This window comes from Prunus dulcis, chromosome 7 (genome assembly GCF_902201215.1).
Source record: "Prunus dulcis chromosome 7, ALMONDv2, whole genome shotgun sequence".
In the NCBI taxonomy this organism is placed as follows: domain Eukaryota; kingdom Viridiplantae; phylum Streptophyta; class Magnoliopsida; order Rosales; family Rosaceae; genus Prunus; species Prunus dulcis.
The window spans coordinates 4,019,228-4,029,600 of NC_047656.1; the positions used below are offsets into that span (position 1 = coordinate 4,019,228).

Here is a 10,373-nt window from a genome sequence, read left to right on the forward strand (position 1 = left end):
ATCAAATACAGTCTGAAATACTTGCCATGTGATGACCGACGGGTCCTGATACCGTCTTCTTACTGATTCCCACCAGTACCTCACATTTCTAGAAAGAAAGAAGGTAGCCAACACCACTTAGCGCTCATGTAGAATGTCCATCACATTCATAATTCTTTCCATTTTCTCGATCCATTCTTCAGCTATAGCGGGGTCACCATCACCATTAAACTCCACTGCCCCTATCCTTCTAGCCTGATCCGCATAAGTCAAAGTTGCATCCCTAGTATGCCCAGTTCGAGATAAGGCCTAAGTCAACAACTTTAATGTTTGTTGAAATTTTGGGTCAACTAGTAGCATGACCATTGCTGGTATTGCCCCTGTCGGATCTCCTACAAATGATTGCTCAACTTGTTCCGGTGCCGGACCCTGAATAGGGTAGTCCTCCGGCTTAGGAGGGGGATCTTGTCCCCAAAGTTGAGACGACTGACGAGTCCTTCTATGAGTCCCACCACGATTAGGGCCCCATGATTCTGTCACAAGAAACATGGATTTATCTAAACAGGAATTCACATAAGGTGCGAAGTCTATAGGAATTTAAACTTAATGCTCTGATACCAAGTTGACAGGACCCAACCCAAATTCCACTTTGGAATTTGAGCTGAACCTTGTGCGTGTCCGACACCTGGCAAGTGCCTGGCACACTTGACCAAATTGTCCTTCTAACTAAAATTCAAAATTTCTTTTTAGGTTTGACTTTTGAAGAAAATTCGGCAGTCTCCTTTGGAAATTACAAGAATAGTTCAACTACAGTAGAAACCCTACATAGAGAGAAAAGGATGAATGGTGGTGATGATCGCCTGGTGGTGGTGCTCTAGTACATGACTACTGCCTAGGGGCGCAAAATATTTTAAAATGTGAGTGGACAAAAGAAAGTTTTGGAAAATATAATATCAACATACTAACCCCATTGTTAAAAAATTTGAAAATTCATTTATATCCATGTTCTATATTCGTACAAAAATCAAGCATGCATATCTACAGATCAAGCACAACAAGGGGAGCAATTTTCCAGCAATCAGAAAACTCTAAACCGCCTGCCAATATTCATACCTATAGATCAAGCACATCAAGGGGAGTAACTTTAAACCTTTGATCGAAGATCAATTCCACCTTTAAAAGCCCTCAAACAAACGATTTTGTCTTTGAAAAACCTAGGAAGATTTGGGTTTGGATTTGACAATTTCTACTTGAATTGGAGGGCAGGAAATTGGTATGGATGCATAGAGGAGAGAGAGAAAAAGAAAATGGGACCAAAATCATAGCCAAAGACGGCCGGACATGGCCGGAAACGCCGCCGGAAGCCATTGACGTTGCGGCTGGCTGAACGGAAGAGAGAGAGAGTGAGGTTTCACGTGAGAGGAGAGAGAAAGGGAGATCTGTTTTTTTTTTAAAAAAAAAAAACTGACTTTGAAATAATTGCAATTGTGCCACTGGACTTCTTTTGATCGTAACTTCTTCAATATAACTCCGATTTAAGCCCACTACGTGTCTTTAGACTCATCTCAATGTGCTCTACACATCGGTACTACTAAAATTCCTAGATTCCTTCCCGAACAAAAGGTGAACTTTTAACCCATTAAAATATATATTCTCGGCTTAAAATTGTCTTTTACTTGAATAAATTAATAATTAAATATTAATTAAAGATGCATAGAGGAGAGAGAGAAAAAGAAAATGGGACCAAAATCATAGCCGAAGACGGCCGGACATGGCCGGAAACGCCACCGGAAGCCATTGACGTCGCGGCTAGCTGAACGGAAGAGAGAGAGAGTGAGGTTTCACGTGAGAGGAGAGAGAAAGGGAGATCTGGTTTTTTTTTAAAACTGACTTCGAAATAATTACAATTGTGCCACTAGACTTCTTTTGATTGTAACTTCTTCAATATAACTCCGATTTAAGCCCACTACGTGTCTTTAGACTCATCTCAATGTGCTCTACGCACCGGTACTACTAAAACCCCCAGATTCCTTCCTGAACAAAGGTCAACTTTTAACCCATTAAAATATAAGTAAAATTATCTTTTACTTGAATAAATTAATAATTAAATATTAATTTAAGATTTGGTATTACAAATTGTGCACTAAGGGAGGTTTAGCAGATGCACATTTTAGATAAATTCTAAAATAAATTGTAGCATCATCAATCACATATAAAATCGAATTCTTAACTAAAAAGTGGGAGAGTTTTTTTAGTTGTTTTGGTAGGGCATTAACTTTTCTTTGTTCTTCAATTAAAAAACCTCCATTGTAGTTAAAATTGTTAAAATCTAAAAATATGAGAGAATGGTATGAGAGAATAGAGAGAGAGAGAGAGAGAGAGAGAGAGAGAGAGAGAGAGAGAGAGAGAGGGAGAGAGAGAACTACAAAGCAATTTTCTAGTTTCTCCAACTTGATTACTTTGTATAACTTACAGAGGAATTTATACAAGAAGCAGGCTTGCTAACGAAGCTCAATATCAAGTAGGTAGATTGCAGTTGGTCTTGAGCTCCTAGTCCTTAATCCTGGAGATTGCAGCAGCCTCCCAAAGTCAGGCCAACCTCATTAATAAAGCCAACCTACAGCTAGTCTAGTTAACACTCTCTACCCCCCTCCCAAGTTGGTGCATAGATATCTCCAATGCCCAACTTCACCAATGAGTTGTCGAATACTTTGCTAGAAACTATCTTTGTTAATATATCAGCCAACTGGTCTTCTGACTTGACAAACGGGAGCTGAATTTCTTTGGCCTCAAGTTTCTGCTTAATGAAATGTCGATCCAGTTCAACATGTTTAGTGTGATCATGTTGAACTGGATTGTGTGCAATGGATATTGTGGCCTTATTGTCATACTGCAAGTGCATTTCTAACGTAGGAGCATATCCAATTTCTGTAAGTAATTTCTTTAGCTAAAGGAGTTCGCAAATTCCTTTGGTCATACTTATGAATTCGACTTCTCCAATAGATAAGGCAACTACAATCTATTTCTTACTTCTCCAAGTAACCTAATGTTGATAGTTTATCAGTAACATTCCCCGCCCAATCTGCATCTGTATATCCACTGATATAATGATAATCATTTTTAGAGAACATAAGTCCTTTTCTTGGTGCCGACTTTAAATATTTGAGAATTCAAAGAACCATATTCATATGTTCTTCAATTGGATAATCCATAAACTGACTAACAACACTCATAGCATACGCGATGTCAGGTCAGGTATGACAAGTAGATCAATCACCCTACAAATCTTTGATATATTTCTTTGTTATTGGGTACTTGATCAAGATACTTTCCAAGATGGTGATTTTGGACGATTGGAGTGTCCATTGGTTTGCAATCTAGCATTCCTGTTTCCGCCAACAAATCCAGAACATACTTTCTTTGGGAGAGAAATATGCCTTGCTTCGATTGAGCAACTTCAATGCCAAAGAAGTACTTGAGTCCACCAAGGTTCCTCATTTCAAACTCTTTGGTGAAACAGTCTTGCAGCTGAGAAATTTCTTGCTTATCATTTCCAGTAATAATCATATCATCATCATAGATTATTAGAGCCGTTACCTTTCCTTCATGGTGTTTTAAGAATAGAGTATGGTTGGAGTTAGTTTGCTTAAAACCATAGTTCTTCATTGCCAAGGTGAATCGCCCACACCATGCCAGGGGAGATTGCTTCAATCCATACAATGCCTTTCATAATCTGCAAACCACACTAGCATAAGCAGATGTAGCATATCCAGGTGGAATATCCATGTATACTTCTTCTATGAGTTTTCCATGCAAAAGGCATTCTTCACATCGAACTAGTGGAGAGGCCAATCAAGATTTGTTGCAATGGACAATAGTACTCTAAAGCTGTTAAGTTTTGAAACAAGGCCAAGGGTTTCTACATAGTTGATACCATAAGTCTCTGTGTATCTTTTTGCCACAAGTCTTGCTTTGTAGCGTTTAATAGACCCATCAGCATTGTATTTCACAATGAACACCCATCTGCATCCAATAGTCCCTCTTCCCTTGAGGTAATTTTTCCAGCGTCCATGTCAGATTTTTCTCTAGAGCCTTCATCTCCTCTTTCATTGCTAGAACCCATTCCAGATCCTTCAATGCTTCAGTCACTTTGGTTGGAATGTGAATAGCAGATAACTCATGTACACGGCCCTTGAGAGGTTCTGACAATTCTTCAGTAGACACATAGTTTGCAATTCGATACTTTGAAGCTTTGCCATTATCCGAAGAATAACGAGTTGACGGTTTTCCAAGGTTCTGTCTAACAGGTAATTGGTATCTATTAGCGTCATCATCTAAATTAGTAGATGTAGTTGAAGCACTTACTGCAGGATTATTCGTAGGAGATTGATCAGTGGGTACTGTGAAGTGAGGGTGGTCTTCGTCACAATCATCGTTGTACCTGGAAAAAATATTGTGGTCACTACTTCAAGCCAACCGGTCGCTAGGTTCCAAGCCACATGTCGTTTTTGGGCAGGTTGTATTGCATGGCTCACTGCTTCGAGGCCATCGGTTGCTGGGGTCTTCGCGATCGGTCATTTTTCGGTAAATGACTTGTCACTGGGGTCTTTGCGACCGGTCGTTTTGCTCCAGTCTTAAGTTTCTGAATTTTCAAGAGAGTTCCAAGTCTGTGCTTCTCTCTGTATCTCCCCTTAAAGCAGTGAGTTGGACATCGGGTCATGGAAGAACATCGCAAACTCTATAAAAGTGACATCCAAGGTGACATATGTACAGCGAGTCGGGGGATGATAGCACCGATATCGCTTCTGATGAGTGGCATTGTCAAGCCCCAGACTTGGGGGTCGGTGGGGTGCGTGAGAAAAAAAAAGAAATATAAAGAAAAAGAAAGTAACCTTTTAAAATAAATTTCTCTTATAAAAATAGCTCCAAAATCTTACAACTTTACAGTAGGTAAATAAAGCTGTATCACTCTTATCTAATTCAGTCTCAATTGGTTTAGTCCTTGTCTTACCCTATAATTCATCTGCAAAATTAAACAGGGTGAGGGATGAGCAACCATCGCTCAGTAGGGACATGAGACCTTACACAGTAGCTAGATTGATATAAATAAATTAAGTGACATGCAATCACACAGCCAAATATCACATTAATAATACTAATGCATGAATGCTCTTCATCTACTCTTGTTAATTCATATAGCTGGACAAACAGACATGCACGTCCCATACCATGCTTATACCACTTAGTCCTGAATGCCCGTTTATATGAACTAACCCCCATCTCAATCATCCCATAATTCCCCTTTTGTTAGTCATCTTGTCTAACTCCTGTCGTCAGTCCCGAATCACCTAATAAAAACCACGTGCACTGTAGGATCCCTGAGACTTGGTACCTGCCAAGAGTTAGACTCAACTACACAAAATACTATTTCCATTACCCTATTTTCTATCATTATTTCTCCACCCAACGTCACCAACTAATTTCCATGACATGATATAATTATGCACTTCACATATCCATATATCTCACAACAATGTAACAGTTAAAACATCACCAATGTATATATATAATTATGGCAACATTATTCAACCAGTCAAGAACACATAAACATTCCAGGAAAAACCTTCAATTGTAACAAGAATATTAATCAAATAATCATATCACGCATAATATAGTGTTCACGAAATTTAATTAAATCAATCTCTGTAAAGGCCCCCAAGAAACTCCTACCTCGATTCCAAAGTATAGCTCCTAAAACACATGCAAAGCTCTCTATCTCCTCCAATATCATCTTTCCTTGCGTCTCTCTATTACCTTGCATTTGCCGCATGCAAATCTCTAAGTTGTTGTATTGAATTAGTAATGAAGTAGGGTCCTATTTATAGTACAAATAAGAGTCGCTTAAATAGTACAAATAAGAGTCAGCTACAGATGAGATAGAAAGGAAATGTCGGCATATCAAGTAGGTGGTGTCAATTGTTAGAAAAATATAATATTTATATTTAATTTTTTAATAATTGAATGGAAATTAAATTGTGGGACCCGTGACTTTAAGTACATGACTTTTATGAATTGGTATGTATCAATTGGGAATAGTCATGTTCTTAATCGAGGAAAAATGAAATATTATTTATTTTGTTTTTGAATAAAATAATAATACTTTATGTGAAAAGTTGCATTGTTTCATAGAAATTGAAACATTGCACTTCTTGGCTTAAGTTGCATTGTTTCATATGTGAAAAGTTGCATTGTATCATAGAATTTGAAACATTGCACTTCTTGGCTTAAGTTGCACTGTTTCATAGTAATTGAAACATTGCACTTCCTGGCTTATGGATTCAACATGAAAATATGCATTTGTTGATATTTTTCAGTCACATCTTTTATGAACATAGGCTTTGTTGCCTATAAATAGAGAAGGTCCTACAACATTTCATTCATCCAATTGTCATCCAACAATAGTAGTTTTTAGAGCATTCATATATTTTTAGAAATATAGTGAGTTAGTAAGAGAGAATTCATACACAAGTTTAAGTTCGCTTTTCTTGGGGATTGTAGTGCTTGCTTCAACAAGAAGTCGATCGTTGTATCCTGGGAGATGTTTGCCAAGAAGTCGATCGAGTCTAGAACTTGGTTCGTCTTAAGGAGATAGAACCAAGTTCTAGACTCGATCATCTATAAAGTATTCTTAACATTTACCATGTCGTTATTTTATTGTATTTATTTCAAATTTATAGTGAAGTTTTATTTTCGAAATTTTGTAAATATAGCAATTATCTTTATATTTTATGTACGACTTAAGGCGAAATTATTGTGGTTTAGTTGCTATATTTGAAGTATAACATAAACTTATTTTTTACTTAAACTAGTGGGAACAATTGTTGTATGTTTATGTTAAATATTTCTTTGAGTTTGGGTTTCCTTGAGAAGAGTAAACGAAAGATGGTTAGTATCTTTCCTTGAATACTCGTAGTCAGGGAAGCAAATAAATGTGTTTGCGTTTTCTTTGCGTTTTAACATTGAAGTTTGTTATCAATTACTTAACCTATAAATTTTACATATGCATTAAGATGAGAAGGTGCAAAACGGTATGCATCTGTAGTCTGCACCCGTGTAGGGAATATATGTGTTCACCCGTTTTCGTGTTCTACTCCTGAGATGGAAAGGCGAAGTTCCCCACTGGCTTGGAGACCATTTGTTGGTCGACAAGTCAGCTTTCTTTGGTGTGTGAGCGTGCCACTGCTAGCAATGTAGATCCTAGCAGACTTCTTTTTAGAGTGGATAACTTGCGCCCCAAGTTACTGACTTCTAAAACAAATGATTGTGAATTTGGGTGAGGAATATCTCCCAAGTAAGTTCTTTTCTTGCCTCAGACTGGTGAGGACTTTCATAATTTATCTCAGTATCAAATGGCTGTTCTGGCCAGAAATATTTGATAGAAGTTGGGCTGTTTTAGGCAGAACTGCCTTTTACAAAACAATAAATATGCATATCGACGTTAGGAAGGTTAAAAGATGGCCGGAACTCCGTTTCTGCTTGGATGGAAGGTTCTAGTTTGGGCTGGACTGGACGCGCCTGGGCCGGTCCGTACTGCTTCGTGACTTCAGATGCTAGGCTGACCTATAAATCGATACCAAAGTTCGATTTTGGCAGAGCTTTATGTTTACTTCACGCTTCGTGAGGCCTTTGAGTGGGCAGAACTGCAGCTTCTTCAGTTTGAAGGGGGCAGAAGTGGCTGTTCTCGAGGGTTTGATGGGCTAGGGATTGCACTACGAGCGTTGTTCTGCTTGAGCAGGACTCTTCATGAGTTCGCTGAGGTCTCCACGTTTGTGAAAACTCAAACTTTGCTTGCCTTGGCTTTCGCTGAACCAAATTTGTAACGAGAGATCTCATTTTAGAAGACTTATTTTCTAAGTCTGAACTTTGGAATTCTGATCTAAAGCTGGTTTCTCTTGGAATCCAAGTGAGCTTTTGGTTGTTTTCTTCTTGTTGTTTTTTTTTTGATTGATTGATGAATTGAGTGTCCTTTCTTCCTTGCCTACTTCTGTCTTTATAAGAGACCCTCTTGGGGAGGTGGTTTTAATTTTTAATAATGGGCGGCAAAAAGATCTCCTAAAATGTAAAGTAAAAGGGATTTTTATCAATCATGGCAGATAGGCTCTCAGTAGTCACCTCCTAAAGCAATCCCTTCCCTGTTTTCCTGGGTGGCAGCTTTCTATTTCAACCAACGCCATCGTCTGTGTGGGCTAATTTTTATGGCGGTTTGGTTTTTTTTTGTATTTTCTGAACAACTCCCTGTTTCCCGCTTTAGAAAGCGTGACCCGTGAATTCCTTGGAAGATGGTGTATTGCTTTGGAGCAAAATCTCTGAATACAAATGGGTTTTTGATCTTCTGTTGGCAGTGTTTCAGAGATGTCTCTCTCATATATTTTTTAACTTAGTTGGAATTGCTGACTTTTCAAAGCTGAGGTAGTCACGTGGGTGTGTTTTTAATCCCTTGGTTTTGGGCCCAACAAAAATTATGGGCTGATCCTTGAAGCCCTAATAACAACTTCCACGTTTGGTCTTTCTTGGGCTGGGCAGGGAACTTTACCATGGGCCTGTTTTTGAACTTTTGGCGTGCTAAATTTAGGCCCAAACAATATGTATATTGGCATTAGGGGTGGGCATCGGAACCGCAAAACCAAACCAAACCAAACTGAAAAAATCCAAAAAAAACCGTGTTGATTGAAAAAGTCAAAAACAGAAAAAAAATTCCAGTTCAGACCAGTTTTGATCTCGGTTTTTCAACACACAGAACTGGTCTAATCCGAAATGGTCCAATATAATTAATTTATATATATATATTTTACACATGGCTCTTTTTTATTGGTTGAATATGACGTTACCGTAGGCGTGCATGCACACGATCAGCAATTTTTTTTTTAACGCAATTAGGTTTCCATTTCTTCTCTCTTACTCCCAATTTCATTCCTTTCTGAGCTCTCTCCTTCTCAGCCGCCGAAACCACTTTGACAAAGGCTCTGTGTGCGCCATTGCGAAACCTACCTCTCTCTCATCCTCTCTGACAAAGGCTCTGTCCTGCCCAATCCTCTCTGCGCAAAACCTCCTCTCAGGAAAACCTCTCTGTCATCCAGCGCCTCTGTCAGCCTCCGTTTCTCTCTGAGCCGCCACCTCTCTCAGTCGCCGCCATCACAGGTCAGATTGTCTCTTTTTTTCTTTTTCTTTTTCTTCTTTTCCCCCGTCGAATCTCTGGCTAACTCTATCTGTGTGCAATTCGTAGATTCAGCACAGCAGTTCGCAGCCACCTCTTCATTTTATTTACCTCTCTTTCTCTCTGTCAGGTATGATTCGCCATAAACTATTTGAGAATTTGAGTTTCTTTGTTATGCTGCCAAGTTTAGTTTATTTCTCCACCTAGCTGGCGTGTGGTTCTTAGCTTTGTCATTGTGTACTGTTTGCATAGGGTGTTTTTCAAATTGATTTAGGGTTGTGGTTCAAAATGATTTAGGATGTTTTTCAAATTGATTTAGGTTTGATTAAAATTAAATGGCTGCTCTAGAAATTTATCAAATTGATTCAAATTGATTGAGGTTTGATTAAAATAAATTGGCAGCCCTAGAAATCTTCTATGAGTTGAAAGTTGTGTATAGAAATTATGAGATTGATTCACACTGCATGCTAAACATTTTGGACAATCAAGCCACCATTCATTGAAAGAAGTTTTGTTTTGCAGGAGACTTCAAGTGGCACTGTCCCAATAGCACGCACCATTCATTAATTTAGGTTTGATTAGCAGCAGTTCGTGAAGATCAGCAGGAAATTTCTGGACAAGTTTGCAGCTTCCAGCAGCATTTCTGCCACCCTCTGAGGTATTCCGGCAGCAGTTCTGCCACTTTCTATAGATTTTTTAATTGTTTTTTGTGGATAAATTTCCTCTGTTTGTAATTGTTTTCATCTGCCAAATTCATGTTATAAAGAAGAGTTCTTGTTTGTATACACTTCTGGTCAGATTTCAGGGTCTTCATTTGCTAATATTTGCCTTGTGTTGTGAATAGATTAATCTGTAGAGAATTATGAATTTGGGTTCTGCCACTTGAGGATGTATATATACAGCTTTTAACTCTTAAACTGTTTTGTTCTTATAATTTAGAAGAATACAAGTTGAAGAGAATATTGACAACAATTTATTTTTTAAAATGTTTCTTATAATTTGGGTTGTAATGTATATTTGGATTGAATTTGGGTTGTATTTGGCTAGTAATTTATTTTGGAGCTTATTTTGTTGAAGTTTGATTGCATTTGGTTGTAATTTATATGTTGAAGTTGGATTGTATTTTTGTTGAAGTTAGATTGATTTTGATGTGTTGAAAGCTTGATGGAACCTCAAATTT

The 10,373-nt window shown here is 38.1% G+C and overlaps 1 long non-coding RNA gene across 1 annotated transcript; it reads left to right on the top strand.

Moving 5' to 3' along the window:
• Positions 1 to 8,950: 8,950 nt before the first annotated feature.
• On the top strand, positions 8,951 to 10,165 carry LOC117635114. Its single transcript, XR_004586871.1, has 3 exons — positions 8,951 to 9,177; positions 9,263 to 9,323; positions 9,716 to 10,165. It is a non-coding gene; the product is annotated as an uncharacterized LOC117635114 (long non-coding RNA).
• Positions 10,166 to 10,373: the final 208 nt, after the last annotated feature.